General features: G+C 41.0%; 1 pseudogene; it reads left to right on the top strand.

Moving 5' to 3' along the window:
* Positions 1 to 448: 448 nt before the first annotated feature.
* Positions 449 to 987, top strand: LOC116484672 (large ribosomal subunit protein uL6-like; annotated as a pseudogene).
* Positions 988 to 16,069: the final 15,082 nt, after the last annotated feature.

Genomic DNA, 16,069 nt, shown 5'->3' with positions numbered 1-16,069 from the left:
GGGATCGTTTGAGGCCAGGAGTTCGAGACCAGCTTAGGCAACATAGGGAGACCCCCCCCCTCCAACCCCCACCCCATCTCTACAAAATGATTTAAAAATTAACTGGGTTTGGCAGTGTGTGCCTGTGGTCCCCGCTACTCTGGATGCTGAGGCAGGAGGATTGCCTGAGCCTGGGAGGTCGAGGCTGCAGTGAGCTGTGATCATGCCACTGCCCTCCAGCTTGGGTAATGGATCAAGATCTGGTCTAAATAAACAAATAAAATCAGCCCAAGAGGACTGCCTAGAGGGGTGACGTGAACCCAACCAGGGGTTGGACCGCTAAATTCCCTGGGGCTGAAGAAAGAAATAAAACAGCCAGAGGGAAATGCATTACTCATGTTAAGAGAATCATGGTATGATTTTTTTTTTTTTGCCACGTCTATAGCAAGAATGAAGGCCATTCTCAGTAATGAATGTTGACATCACTCTGAAAGGGATGAACAGTTATTGTGAAGAGCTCCAGAGGAACCCTGCAGAGGGACTTCAATCACAATCTGACTGTAGAACTCAGTCTTCTTGGAAAGAAAAAGAAGAGGCTCTGGGTTGACAAATGGTAGGAAAATAGGAACTGGCTGTCATTCACACTCTTTGTAATCACGCACAGAACATGATCAAGGGTGTTACACTGGGTTTCTGTTACAAAGCGAGCTCTGTGTATGCTCACTTCCCCAACAACGTTGTTATCAGGAGAATGAGTCTCTTATTGACATCCAAAATTTCTTAGGTGAAAAATACATCCAACAGGTTTGGATGAGGCCAGGTGTTGCTTGTTCAGTATCTCAGGCCCAGAAAGGTGAGTTAATCCTTGAAGGAAATAACATTGAGCTTGTCTCAAATTCAGCTGCTTTGATTCGGCAAGCCACAACAGTTAAAAACAAAGATTTCAGAACATTTTTGGATTGTATCTGTATTTCTGAAAAACAAACAGTTCAGCAGGCTGATGAATAAGACCCAAGAGTTGTCTACCTGCAGAAACTAGATGCCAGATGATTCCTAAAACCTATTTGTGATATTTTAATGAAGCAGTAAAAGACCTTTATTGGAAAAATAAAAGAGAATTATAGTCTGATGTTCCTACCATGATCTCTGAAGAGCCCAAAGATGCGCCCTAAGAAAAGTGGTCACCTTTAACCATTCACCTAGTTTAGGGAGGATCAGCTTAAAGTACCTATCCAGCCTGAGGAAATCAACCCCAGATGAAATTGATGATAGTCAAGGAAGATCTTCCATGGCCTTTTTCTTTCACTTCTCTTAGCTTACAACCTTTTGGGAGCCAGAGCCAGACTAGTGAGTCGGGAGAGCAGAAGCAGGAGAAGAAGACAGAGAAATGGAGAAGGATTTTCTCCACTGCAGGTCTTCCTGCTGCAGAACCCTGATCTCTCCACGAGGAGAAAGTTCTCTTAAATGCAGCTCGGATTCTCACTATTAGGTAAAAGTGGACATTTCTGTTTTTGTGATTTGTTTTTTGTGTGATTGTAAGTGATCAGAGGGCTTTTTGTTAACCAGGAATCAGTGGATTCTTGTGGGGTCTTCCTACAGTGCTTATGATTTTGCCTATCATCTAAGAATTAATCGAATAATTAGTAATGTCATTATGATATTACCTACTACCTAAGAGGAGTGAATAAGCTATCAGCTTTAGATTTCATCCAGGGGTCAAGGGAAAATTAGCCTCAGACAGTGGGCTTGGATGGGCAGTGGGTTGGACAGGAATAAAGTTGTTTTCTGATTGTAGCAGACCTTGAGTCAATTCTGCTCAGTCAATGTACCAGGGAGATTTAAGAAATTATTTTGTAAAAGACATTGGATGTCTCTCTTCCCACACCTGACATACCTGTTTGCTGCTCCTGAAGTGAATTTGGGTAAATAAATGATCGAATGAATGATTTCTGGAGCAGCTGAGAATGTAATTAGAGAATGTAGCACACACAAAAATGAAGGGAAACAATGCAGCCTATTTAAGATTCACAGACTATATGTTAAATGTTGCTTTGCCCAGGATGGAGTTATGTTTCTTAGCAATCATCCTACCAGTGGGCAGGAATCTAGAAGTAAAAATTAATATTACTATTTTTATGCAGTAGAAGAGACATTATATGTAGAGCTCTTGATGGCAGGCATACTGCTACTTTAATAAAGTCTCATTTCAAACATTTCCCAACACTTTATGAGATCGCTTGTAGTTTTTTTGTTTTTTTTTTTAATGATGTGTTAAGTTCTAAAACATCCCGTTAGTAACCTGTTTCTGAAGTAGTTTTCCTTAGAACATGACAAGGTAATCAGTTCAGAACAGCGACACTCTGCTGGCGAGTGGAGCTATCTCAGGTCAGGTGGACCATCTGTTCTTGAAGAATGTAAACTAGTAAAATAAATTGTAAGTAAAGATAAAGTTGTTCATGCAGGAGGGGGAAGGAGATTAACAAACCTCTGCGAAGCTCTTGAAAAGCATCATTTCTCTGAAGTTTAGGGAGTCCCCTTAAGGAAATGGTGGTTAGCACAAAAGCTGCAGGGTGTCTGATAATTAACATTTTTATTTGTGTTTTTATTTAATTAATGACTGCTCATCTACTCAGCTTCATGAGATCAAGGATCCACTGTCTATTAGGTTTTAAACGCTGCCCAAGTCTACAATCCTTTGATTTCTTTTCTTTCTTTTCCCTTCATTATCAAACGTATTTCCTTGAAAATAATATTGCCTGTTGTCTCTCTGTTTCTCCCTGTCATCAACAACTTCTCCCATTTGGCCACCCAGACTCCCCACATTGCCAGCTTCTATCTCAGGACATAAGGAGTGAGGCTTGCTTAGGCATGTACAGGCATGCTGCAGGATGAGCGAGGTCAGGAAATACTGGTCCTTTTGAGCCTTGGAGGTCCTGTGTCTCCTCAAGCCCAGGGAAAAGCCTAGCTTCTCTGAGCAAATCCAGAAGTAGTAACTGGACTTCAGTGAATAGCTCTTTAATTTTGGTTGATAAATGTTTACTGGTAAAAGCATACTTGAGATTAAAAACAAATGTAAACATTCTCACTGTCTTAGTCTGTTTTCTGTTGCTTATAAGAGAATACACGAAATTGGATAATTTATAAGAAACGGAGGCCGGGCACAGTGGCTCACGCCTGTAATCCCAGTGCTTTGGGAGGCCGAGGGGGGCAGATCACCTGAGGTCAGGAGTTCAAGACCAGCCTGACCAACATGACAAAAGCCCGTCTCTACTAAAAATATAAAATTAGCCAGGTGTGGTGACTCATGCCTGTAATCCCAGCTCCTCAGGAGGCTGAGGCAGGAGAATCGCTCGAACCTGGGAGGCAGAGGTTGCATTGAGCCGAGATGGTGTCATTGCACTCCAGCCTGGGCAACAAGAGTAAAACCCCATCTCAAAAAAAGAAACAGAATTTCTACAGTTTTAGAGGTTGGAAAATCCAAGATGGAGGGGACACATCTGGTGAGAGCCTTCTGGTTGGTGGGGACTCTCTACAGAGGCCCAAGGTGGCACATGGTATCACATCACCAGGGGACTGAGTGTGCAAAAGTGCTAGCTCAGGTTTCTCTTCCTCTGCTTATAAAGCCACCAGTTCCCCTCCTAAAATAACCCATTAATCCATTAACCCATTAATCCATTAATCTATAAATGGATTAATCCAATCACCTCTTGAGCACCCAGATCTTAATACTGCCACATTTGAGAATTGACTTGCAACGTGAGTTTTGGAGGGGACGTTCAAATATAGCACTTGCATTGTCCAAGGGCTGATAGGTATATTTGAAAAAATCAAATGCAGAAATGAGCACCAGCATTTGGTCTTTATTCTGGAGGCTCTTCTCCTTTTTGTTAGCACTGACAACTCTGCCAGGCTTCCTTCTGTTCGAAAAAGAGTAAACAAGGCCAGGAGTGGTGGCTCACACCTGTAATTCCAGCACTTTGGGAGACTGAGGCGGGAGGATCACTTGAGGCCAGGAGTTTGAGAACAGCCTGGGCAACACAGTGAGACCCCGCCTCTACAAAATAAAGTAAAATTAGCTGGGTATGGAGGTGCATGCCTATAGTCCCAGCTACTTAGGAGACTGAGGTGGGAGAATCACTTGAGCCCAGGAGGCAGAGGCTGCAGTGAGCTGTGATTGAACCGCTGCACTCTAGCTTGGGTGACAGAGCAAGACCCTGTTTCAAAAAAACAAAAAAAGAGTAAGCAGACTATGTTTTTCCTTTTAAGGAGGGAGCAGGCAATAAGGAGACAGAATTCCTAAAGAAGCAGAGAACCTAGTCCAAGATCCTGTTTCTTAATCCAGTTGTCTGTGGATTCCCATTTTATAGCTTCCTCTGTCCTCTATTTGTTTTCAGCAAATTTGTACTCATCAACTCTCTCTCCAACAAGTGATTTCAAGCTATTCTTGAAAAGTGAATGGCTTCTGGTTTTATGCATTGGTTCTTATGATTGGCAACTAAACTAGAAAGCCAGGACAGCTCTCCTCCTTGGAACATATAACTAGGGCCTTTCTTCCTTCAGAGAGACACTTGATTAAGAAAACTTGTTAACAAAAAAGTTCTCTAACACGCACTTTAAATATTTCAAGTAACTTGCGTGTACAGACACACACCCACACACACACACACACACACACACACACACACTAGTTTTACTAATGGAAAGGCAGCTTTAAAGCAAAGGCAATGAAATCTTTTCATTCCTTCCGGACTGTGGTCCAAGGTGAATACATTAGTAGAGCTTCAGATTTACCTAATGGTTTTCAGAAGCCAATCCCACAGCTTTGATTAATGCTGCCTCATAATGCCAATGATGTGTACCCCAGTAAATCATCAGAACACTTCCCCGTAGTAATACATCAAAGACATTCATTACAGGCTACTGTGGCTCAGGTGATATATTACTTGGGGGAAAAACATACCCAACTACCCAAAGGCCATATTGTGTGCACTTGGGTAGAATTAAGCCTGGCTACTTTTCCATGGAATCTGTTTGCAACTTTGAGAGTGGTCAGAGAACTTTTGTTTTCTTTTTCCCCCCAACACCAGTGAAATACTTCTCAAATTTGCATGATTCTTTTGTTCCAAAGGACCAAAACTCTCCATAAGTGCAAATGCATGTGAAAAATGTTGAACACAGGTTAAAAGCATGGGTTTTGGAGTGACACCTGGGTTTGAATGCCAGCTCTCTTGCTTGATGGGTTATGTGGTCTTAAGCAAGTCAGTCATTTAGACTTTTGGTGAAGTGGGAAGTATTTGTGTATGTGATATCTACAATTTTCTGTAAAGGATGACCTAGAATTGAACATATAAAGTAGACTACTTAGTCCTTATTCCCTAATGAGCCAATAAATGGTAGCTAGTTGCAAATGTTCCAACAGGGAACTCCTGACCAACATTTCTACACCCAACTTGGAATCTTCCCAAAATAATTACTTTGAGCTGCTTTGAGTAACTAGGTTTATATAGGAGTCATGGTTGATGATCCAGATAATGTCCTCCTAATTGGAAATCATAAAGCAGAGCTGCAGGGCAGTGCTAAGTAGCTGGCCCATCAGGCCCTGTCCTACTTGAGCCAGCTCCTTGCCTGTCAGTAATGACCAGCTTAGTGATGTGATTTGAGCATAGAATACTCTGTGGAGCCATGTGGATGGGATTGCAGAGAAAGAGAAAAAACTGATCATTCTGGTTCTTGCCCCATGATTTTGGCCCTCAGTGCTGGAGGTGAAAGAAAAACATGAAACTGGAGAGATAGCCCTTTCCACCAAGCTTAGCTGAAATAATCTGGCTTCAAGCATCCCAGATCATCTCTGCCAAACGTTGGTCCCAACTGAGCCCCTACTGGTCTGATCTCTCAATCAGCAAAACCCATGGTCACCTTTTAAAAATTGTCCCACTTGTATTGTTTTAGAAATCTACCTGTGCCTCATGTGAACAACTTGGGAAAAATTATATTTCTTACACATATAATATAACAATAGCACAAATAAGGAATTTTTCTATAATTTCTCCAGCCCGACACACACAGTTTCATTGGCCTATAATCCTCCCCAAGATTTATGCTGTGCACGGTTTTATATAATTACATTATTACATAGGTATAACATTTAGATTGATTTTATTAGATAAGCAATGCATGAATATATGTGTCCTGTAAAAATTCAAAACAATAGAAATCTATAGAGCTAAAAGTGAAAGTCTTCATTACCTCATCCAAATCGGTTTTAGTTTTGTTATCATTTTGTTTTTTTCAAAAGTGAAATCACCTGTAAGTGTTGTCTGTGACTTCCTTTTATTCACTTAACACTTAATGTCCTAGAACATTCCTTGTCAGTACCTAGACCAAATGTTATAGTCTGCTTTTTTTCATTTCATTTTTTTTTTTTTTTGAGATAGAGTCTGGCTCTGTTGCCCAGGCTGGAGTGCAGTGGCGCGATCTCCGCTCACCGCAAGCTCCACCTCCCGGCTTCACGCCATTCTCCTGCCTCAGCCTCCCAAGTAGCTAGGACTACAGGCACCCGCCACCACGCCCGGCCAATTTTTTGTATTTTTAGTAGAGACGGGGTTTCACCATGTTAGCCAAGATGGTCTCGATCTCATGACCTCGTGATCTGCCCGCCTCAGCCTCCCAAAGTGCTGGGATTACAGACGTGAGCCACTGCACCCAGCCTTCATTTAATATTTTTATAAGTATTTCTTCATGTTGCCAAATATTTTTATAATTTTTTTGAATGACGGGCATGAGTGGGATTGAGACTTGGTGGCTTATTTATTGGATATAAAATAAGCTATCTCCAAAAGGCATGATCCCAAATGAGCAGTGCTTATTTGGTACTGAGTTTATTGGAGAATCATAGAATGGTTCACCGAAAAGGGTTTCAGCCTATTCCCATTTTACAGATGAGGTAACCGAAGCTCCTGAATGGAGCACAAGAAGCAGAACGACTTGCAGACCTGAGGATGAGGACCACATGTAAGAAGGAGCTTGGGTACCCGATGACTTCCTTGAGGAGTGTGCCAGCCCTGGGTTGCCCAAACCTGGACTTCTTATTACATGACAAACAAAACCAGCTTTTGGTTTGGTCACCGTAGTAGGGTTTCTATTACATGTAGCCACATACACTCCCAACTGACACAACTATGCTCATTCATTCATTTATTTACTCACCAAACAGTTATTTAGTTTTAGTCATGTGCCTGCAATGTACAGGCTATGTTCATAACACTAATAGCTAGCATTTATGGAATACTTATTACATACAATGCTTATGCCGAGAACTTTACAGGTCTTTTCATTTTGTATTCACCACAACTCTCCAAAGTAGATATTATTTTCCTAATTTTACAAATGAAGAAATTGAAACTCAGATGAAATAACCCACTCAACAGCCCAAGTAATAAGCTCCAAAGCCTCTCTGACACTTAACTGCAAGAAATTTCACTTTATTTATCCTTTAGGACATAGGAACCCATATAATTTTTTCTTTTTTTTTTTTTTTTTTTAGAAAGATCAAATTCCATCTTTATAATCGCACTGTGAATTAGATGTAGTTATTCCCATTTTCTTTTTCTTTCTTTCTTTTCTTTTTTAGACAGAATCTCACTCTGTTGCTTAGGCTAGAGTGCAGTGGTGTAATCACAGCTCACTGCAGGCTCAACCCCCACCCCGGACTCACGCAATCCTCCCACCTCACCCTCCTGAGTAGCTGGGACCACAGGTATGTGCTACCATACCTAGATAATGCTTTAAAACTTTTTTCTAGAGACAGGGGTCTCCCTATGTTGCCCAGGCTGGTCTGGAACTCCTGACCTCAGGCGATCCTCCAACCTCGGCCTCCCAAAGTGCTAGGAATTATAAGCGTGAGCCACTGCAACTGGCCACTGGGCCAATTTTAAATGTCTCTGGCAGGGCTCTCTCCCACATTGCCCACTTCTGGTCCAAGAGAAAATGCTCACTTATCCTTGTACCTTTCCCTCCCCCTTGGTGGGATGTGTGGCAATTCCCATCTCTAAATGAGATTAAGAGAGATCAACTGACTTTATTACAATTAATTCAATTTGACAAGCATGCATGGGGCACTGTGTTCCAGATACTTAGGTGCTGAGGCTACAAAGCCAAATGAGGCAAGGCCTGGCTATGGTGAATGCTGCAGGGAAGGCAAGGCTTTTCTGGAATTACAGAGGTGGCAGAAGTTGTGTTTTCTCCGGCTGGCATCAATTCTTGACTTTCATTCCAGATGGGCTGGTTTCTATAGAATTCCTAGGGAGAATCCCAGGGTTTAGGTTCTGGGGGAAGGGAAGAGAGGAAATTGGCAAAAGATACTGCTTGAAAAGGCTGTTTTTCAGTCTTTCCAAATCAGGTACAAAATAATGAACTGACACAGAACACTTTCTAGTTGTTAATTGTTCAGTTTTCCCTAGCACAGGGAGGAGAGTGAGAGAACGGCAACCTTTGCCACATGATTGGAGGCAGATTTGTTTACCAGATCAAAGCCTGTGGGTAATGGAAACCTCGGGGTAGAGAGGGTGGTGCCATGCCTCGGGGCCTATAGAGCCTACTTAGCTGAATGTCTTACTCTGTATATTCTGCAGTTTGAACTGCACTACTTTGAAATGCCATCTCTCTTTAGATTAGTCACAGGGGGATACCTGGGTTGCTGGAATTGCTCAGGGATTCCAAGATGTTTATAGAGTGAAGCCACTGGGTCTGGATCACGTTCCTTTCAGATACTGGAGACATATCCTGTGACCTAAGGGAAAAGTGACAACATCTTTGTTCCTCTAACCTGTGGGTAGCTAATTTTGAAATGATTAACATTTCCTGGTGTTAAGGTTTCCGAAAGACTGTCTATGTATCTAATGATTTCTAAGGAAATATAGAATATATATAATGATTTTATTGGAAGCCAAAGGAAATACATTAATTGTAAATGTAGAGCAAGAGGGCAGGAAAGAAGCACCGCAAATCAACATCCTCATCACTTCCAATGAGGGAGGCTGGGTGAGAAGGGGGCCAAGAAGACCTTTACTTTAAGTGTATTGTTCGAATTGCTCTTCATAATGAATCTGTACTAATGTGTTACCTCTACAACATCAATATTTGTTGAATGTTTCTAGAAAGAAAAAAATCCTTTCCATAATATGTATTAAAAGTGGTTCTTGAGTTCAATTATTTCCAATCATGGGAATCTCATTACTCTTTTTAAAAGAACAACTAAACATAATGTCATGTCTTGAAAATAAATGTTTCAAATGACAAGATAGTTTGGGACTGGAATTCCCTTCTCCAGAGGTTGTTTGCACTGCGAATGGACCCATAATACTTCACAAACAGTGGTGGAATGATTTGTGACTGCTAAGTGCCCAGAGACCAAGCAGCCCCTGGTGCGTGCCTGGTACTGTTATTAATATATCTGTCATCTTTGCCTGCTCTACAAATGTTTACTGGTTCACCCTCAAGTGGTATGAAGAAGTTCTTTGCTGCAGTTGGAACCTGAGGAATATATAGAGGTTAAGGGGGCTTTTTTTTCCTTTTCTTTTCCTTTTCTTTTTTGTTTTTTGAGACAGAGTCTCGCTCTGTCGCCCAGGCTGAAGTACAGTGGCGTGATCTCAGCTCACTGCAAACTCTGCCTCCCGGGTTCAAGCAATTCTCCTGCCTCAGCCTCCCAAAGTGCTGGGATTACAGGCATGAGCCACTGTGCCTGGCCAAGGGGGTTTTTTCACTGTGAGTTCTGTGTGGGTTGATTTAGCAGTTGGTAAAATAGGGAGGGACTGGAAGACAAGAAATTCTGTTCCATCATCAGCATGATGTCCTTTATGCTTTGTGTTCAAGGACTCCACTTCTAGGCCATGTGTGGGGCATGGACATCTTCGGTGAAGCTGGGAGTCCCTGTGTGGGGGGGTTGAGAGTAGGGAGTCCTGGCTACTGAGTCCATGGGGGGTAAAGGCTGTCACAAAACCCTTTCCCCTTCTACCTGAGAATTTTACCTTCGAATAATTTCTTTCTCTGTTTCCCCCAGAGACATGACAAAGGTAGTATGTCAACTGTGTTATTAGGTATAGTAACTGATGTCAAAAATGACTCCTTACTGGTAAATTGCACCTGGACTGGGAGAACTAAATGCCTAAGAGGAAGCCATAGCTTTGGGCTTGCCTGACAGCAGTGACTCTTGACACAGGGTATGTCCCTTGAGGTGATGCTGACAGCCGTTGTGGAGTTATTACAAGACATATTGGCTCCTGTGGGGCATGAGGCTCCGAGGCTAGGGAGGATTCTACCTGTGCTTCTTGTGGTCTCATTTTCTTGTACTAGAACCCTGGGAAGCCAAGGAGGCCATCTCTTGCTGTATGGATTGCTGCATAGATTACTTCCGAGGAAAACAAGCGCTGATGCTTCACTGCTAGTAAATAGAAGATCCTAGCTTATATCCTGATACCAAGTGTGGTTGACGTAGTGTTGTACGTCTGAATATGTAGTTGAGTCTAAGAAGCCCCTCAATGGGTTTTGCAAATCCACTCTGCAGCCATTTCCTAAGAAATGCCCCTTCCAGAGGCTTGTCAGGAGCCAGACATGGACCCATTTTCTTTCTTGTAGAACCCACAAATCTCTCCCCTTCCTGGTGTATAGGGAATCTCTTCCTCTGAATGTCTTCTTGAAGCCTTTTTGATAATCCCATTTTCCCTCCTGCTCTTAACACGATCTCTATGGTGAGTATAGTCCTTCAATAAGACTAGAGGAGCCATTGCCTTCAAGTATCTTTGCCTTCTGCCCTGCAAAAACTGCTGAGACAAGGAAATACTAAAGTTACCTGTTGGGAAAGGTGGGCAGTGGGGAATAGAAAATAAAACTCAAGTTAATACATAGGAAACCATGCCATCACACTTGTTAATATTAATAATAAAAATCCCTTACCTTTATCCGGGGCTTGATTCTTTGCAAAGTGTTTTCACAACCAGCCTCTCGTTTCAGCCTGACAGTGCCTTGTAAGGGAAGCAGGCAGTGATGTGGTAAGCACTCAAAAGGGAGAGGGAATCCCTGGTTTGTGCCAGTTTCATACTACCAATGATTTAACAACTCTGAATTTCTAGATATTTAACAATTGGCTCAGGGGAGCTGGTGCGAGCAGACTCCAGCACACCCTTGGAGGCAGGACAGGTATAATAATCCTGACTTGAAGGCAAGGAAAGTGAAGCTCAGAAATTTTGTCCAAGGCCACAGAGTTAGTAAGAGGCAAATCTAGGAACTTGAACTTATACCTGCTATTGCATGCTTTTTCTTGCTGAAGTAAGTCTATCCTTCATGCCATGTGGAATAGTAAAAAACTAAATCTGCAAGCCACCAAGAAGAAATGCCTAAAACTCCCTTCTAATGTCTGTATTATCATCAGTCTTCCTTTTCTCCTCTTTCCCTTTTAAGAAAAGATTCGGTCAATGGGCAGAATCCTGTCCCTCTTCACCCATCTGGGTCCTTACTCCACAAATCAACTTCTCCCTCTTGTATCCTAGAATCACCCCTCTCTAATCTGTGACTAGCACTTCCTCCCTAACCTGTGATTCCCCTTGCAATTTCTCTAAACTGACCACCTGTCTCTGACTTGCTCACCATCTACTTCTGGCCACCATGCTTCTTGACAACGTCAAACCGCATGCTGCTTCTATTTCAGCACTTTCCACTCTTGCCTCAGGACACTGTCATTTGATTCACACTCCTCTAAGGCCCCAGATCTACCCTCTCAAAAGCCAACTGTGTCCTCCTCAAGGCCACATCCAGGCCTTATCTCAGTCTTCCTCTAGCTTATTCTTTTTTTCACACTCGACACCACTGATGACATCCTTCTTGAAAGGCATTTCTTACTTTGTTTCCTGCTCGGTGGTGGGTGCTACATCCATGGGTTCTCATCATGTCTTTCTGAGTGATCCCCCTCTTAGGAAGGAGGCTCTCAGGAGCATGCAGACAGAGCCTGGGCTAATGTTTGATTACTCATCATTGACTCTGTCACCCTCTCTCTTCCATTTCCCTCTGCTGCTTACATCAAACACGACACTTGGCAAAGCTGACCTGACTGCCTTTAAAATAGTTATTATGTTCATTTTAATTTTATTTGATCTGCCCCCTGACTCTGTGAAGAAGCTGCAACCTTGCAGCACTCGCCAGATAGCACACTAAAGGGACACACCAGGAGACAGCCTCTGTTGGTAGAAGTCCACAACACGTAGAGATGACTGACCTGACACCTTGGCTCACATCTCTTGAGTCTCCTGGCCCCTGACTTTAGTATTCTCATATATTTCTGTTTACTCCTTTGGATTTTACAGCTTGGCATGCTGCAAAGAGCATAGACTTTGTGGTGAGAAGGATCTGGACTTGAATTGTAGTTCTGTTACTTCCTAGCATTGTGGCTTTGGGCAAGCCATGTAAACCTTCTGAGTCTGTGTTGTCATCTGAAAAATATATCATATCCTGTTTGCAAGTAGACTATGGGCTGTGAGTGAGATATTGCATGAAAAGGGTCCAGCATGGCTAGCACTTGACAAATGGCAGCTGTTGTCATTATTTTTGGTCTTCTGCCCTTCTTTCCAGTTTGTCTTTGGTGCCTCCCCACAATGACTAGTTCTCAGTCCTGGCCATTGACATTTCAAATATTGACATTTGGGTAACACTGCTCCTGGCTGGATCCAAGATGCTCCTATCTGGAGCACCTGTCCTACAAATGGCATTCTTGTTCAGACCCTAGCATTTTGCTCTTTTGTCTTTATTCTATTCTCAAAATGAACACATACTGAAAAGCATTTTTCACACTGGTTCAACCTCATAGCTTTGCCAGTCCCCCAGATCCTCCTGCGACTAGTTTAGGACCTAGTGAGGCCACCTTTTTGGTTTAGAATTTTTAAGTAACTTAATTGCAATCTGGAATGCTTTCCTTTTAAGTGATATTTATATGTGTGCATGTAATATTCATTCAAGTTGGTTCACTTTTTTCTTGACTGTTTATTGGCCTTTTGAGATCTGTGAGAAACTGTCACTTCTTGTTTTGGAAAGAATTGCCTATCTCTTTTGAGTTCCAAACAAGTAAGCTTCTGGAAGTCATTTATGTTTAACTCAAAGAATATTTTGTATTGTTTTGTTTACTTATTTATTATTTTATTTTATTATTGTTTTTTGAGATGATGTCCCACTGTCGCCCAGGCTGGAGTATAGTGACACGATCTCGGCTCACTGCAACCTCCGCCCCCCAGGTTCAAGCAATTCTGCTGCCTCAGCCTCTCTGGTAGCTGGATTACAGACATGTGCTACCATGCCCGGCTGATTTTTGTATTTTTGAGTAGAGGTGGGATTTCGCCATGTTGGCCAGACTGGTCTCAAACTCCTTACCTTAAGTGATCCACGTGCCTCGGCCTTCCAAAGTGCTGGCATTACAGGCGTGAGCCACCGCGCCTGGCCTATTGTTTTGTTTAAAAATAAATTTATCTACCAACCAGTAATCACCTATGTTAACATTTGGTCAACATCATCTTATTCATGCTTATATATAGACAAGACAGGAATAATTTCATAATTATGGGAGTATGCTATTTAAAAAAAATTTTAAATTATGATTTTGTTTGAATTTAATAACAAGGGAAAAATATCTTAAACTCCAGGTAAATGCTGAACTCTAGGTAAAGGTTTCTTTGCCACAGAACTCTTAGATTCTGTAAGATTTCACTAAAATTAGGAAAATAGTTTATAAAAAACAGTAAGAAATCGGAGTATTTTTTTAAACTGCTTGTTTAAAATTTAGATATTAGATATGAAATCCCTACTGTGAAAGATGAAGTTGAGTGCTATTCATATGTTCTGTCATCTCTTTCTTCAGTTCTGAATTTCATGTTGTTTGTATTTTTGCTTTTTCAGGGCATATAATATTTGCTTTCTGTTTACCAGAAGTTAGTCTAGCTCTGTGTTTAGCCTTAGTTCTATATTTAAATGGATTCGGTGCTTACCGTCATATCTTTTCCATGGCTTTTCTATTTCTGTGGTTTTTGTTCTGATTGAGTTTTTAGTTGTCTTGTTTTCATCATGGGGAAGTTGCTTTTTCAAGGACACATGGGTGCTGCGTATTCTGTCTTCTTTCATGTTCAAAAATGTCTATTCATGGAAGACAAATTGGCAGGATCAACTTTTTAAAAAATTTAAACATTAAAACTATGAAACATTTCAAACACAAAGTAAAAGATAGTTCTATATACACCATGGAGATAATAGATGTTAACATCTTGCTGTATTTGTTTGAGATCTTGAACTTTTTTTTTAAAGAAATAAAATAAAGCTTTATATTCTATGCTTTCCCCATCTCTTAATCCCTTTAACATTATCCTGAAGTTGATATTTATCATTTTTGTGAATGTTTTTCTACTTTACTTTTAATACTTACTTGTATGACTTATTATAATATGTATTTCAGTTTTAGATTATGTAAAAATGTATTTGTTATAGTATTCTGTTTTATACTTTTTGAACTTGCTTTATTCATTTAGCATGTTTTAAAGATTTATCTGTGATGGTTAATATAGATCTAATTAGTCTTATAAATCATGGGATAATAGTTATTTATTGCCTGCTGGCTAGAAAGTTGTTTTAAGTTTCTCACTATTACAAATATTGCTGCCTTGAAAAAATAAATAAATAAATAAATTTCTCAATGCTGATTACTGAAAACGTAGTTTCACAGTAGCCTCTCTTTGGGGAACAAATCCAATGTAGAGTTTCTGTCCTTATTGTGATACTATCTGAAGTTCTGTTTGTTCATTTGTTTATACAGTTGACCCTTGAACAACACAGTTTTGATCTGCACAGGTTCACTTATATGTGGATTTTTTTCAATCAAACACACATCAATACAATATTCATGGGATATGAAACCCACTTATGCAGAGGGTCGGCTTTTTGTATCTGTGAGTTCCAAATGGTGGACTGCAGGACTTGAGTATGCGTGGGTGTGGGTATCCCTGGGGGTCTTGGAACGAGTCTCCTGCATTACCAAGGGACAATGGTACTTATACTCTACTCAGAACTAAAAAATTGTGACAATGCTTCAAGTCTGATTATTATCATGTATTTCTGAAAGGACTGAAGAGCTTTTAAATCTTTTTTATTATTATTTCAAGGATAATGTATACTCAAATTGAAACAATACAGAATCTGTTTGAGACAGGGTCTCACTCTGTCACCCAGGCTGGAGTGCAGTGGCATGATCTCGGCTCACTGCAACCTCTGACTCCTGGGCTCAAGCGATTCTCCTGCCTCAGCCTCCCTAGTAGCTGGGATTACAGGCACGACCACTACCACCTGGCTAATTTTTGTGAGATGGGGTTTCACCATGTTGGCGAGGCTGGTGTTGAACTCCTCACCTCAAATGATCCACCTGCCTCAGCCTCCCAAAGTGCTAGGATTATACACATGAGCCACCGCGCCTGGCCCGGAATCTTTAAGATATAACACTTAACAGTAATATAGCCTCCAGATGATCTTTTTGTGCATACACTAACAATTGTATGTATGAAAAATATATACGTTTGTGTATGTGTGTGTATTCACATACTTACGGTTCTGTAAAGATTTTCTCATTAAGAGTGGACTGTCATTTTTGTGTCCATAAATAAAATTTTAATCAACTAAATAATAATGCCATTGAACAGAGGTGAAATTTGAAGTTCATTCATTCATTTTCATTCCTTCCAACCACAGAACTTTTGATTCTAGTATACTTCTCAGAAAGGAAGTGCTTATTTAATTAGAAGGATTTGTGTGCTAAAGTGAAAACAGCATGACATCATGGAGAAAGTACTGCACTAGATGCAAAAGATCTTGAGTTCTAGAGTCTTTTTCTTGGACAAATGACCAGTGTCACTGGGCCTCAGCAACTTCTTTAAGGTGGGGATATTAATATCTGCCTGCCTAAATCAAACATTATTTTGAGAGTTACATACGATACTTTGAAAACTATCAGTTCTGCAAATAAGTGTCATTTAAATATGTCAACGAGTTTGATTGAGGAATTCGGAATAAGTTG

This window comes from Hylobates moloch, unplaced genomic scaffold (genome assembly GCF_009828535.3).
Source record: "Hylobates moloch isolate HMO894 unplaced genomic scaffold, HMol_V3 SCAFFOLD_16, whole genome shotgun sequence".
Taxonomy (NCBI): Eukaryota; Metazoa; Chordata; class Mammalia; order Primates; family Hylobatidae; genus Hylobates; species Hylobates moloch.
The sequence above is the reverse complement of the archived record's forward strand: the minus strand, read 5'-3'. Positions and strand labels throughout refer to the sequence as shown.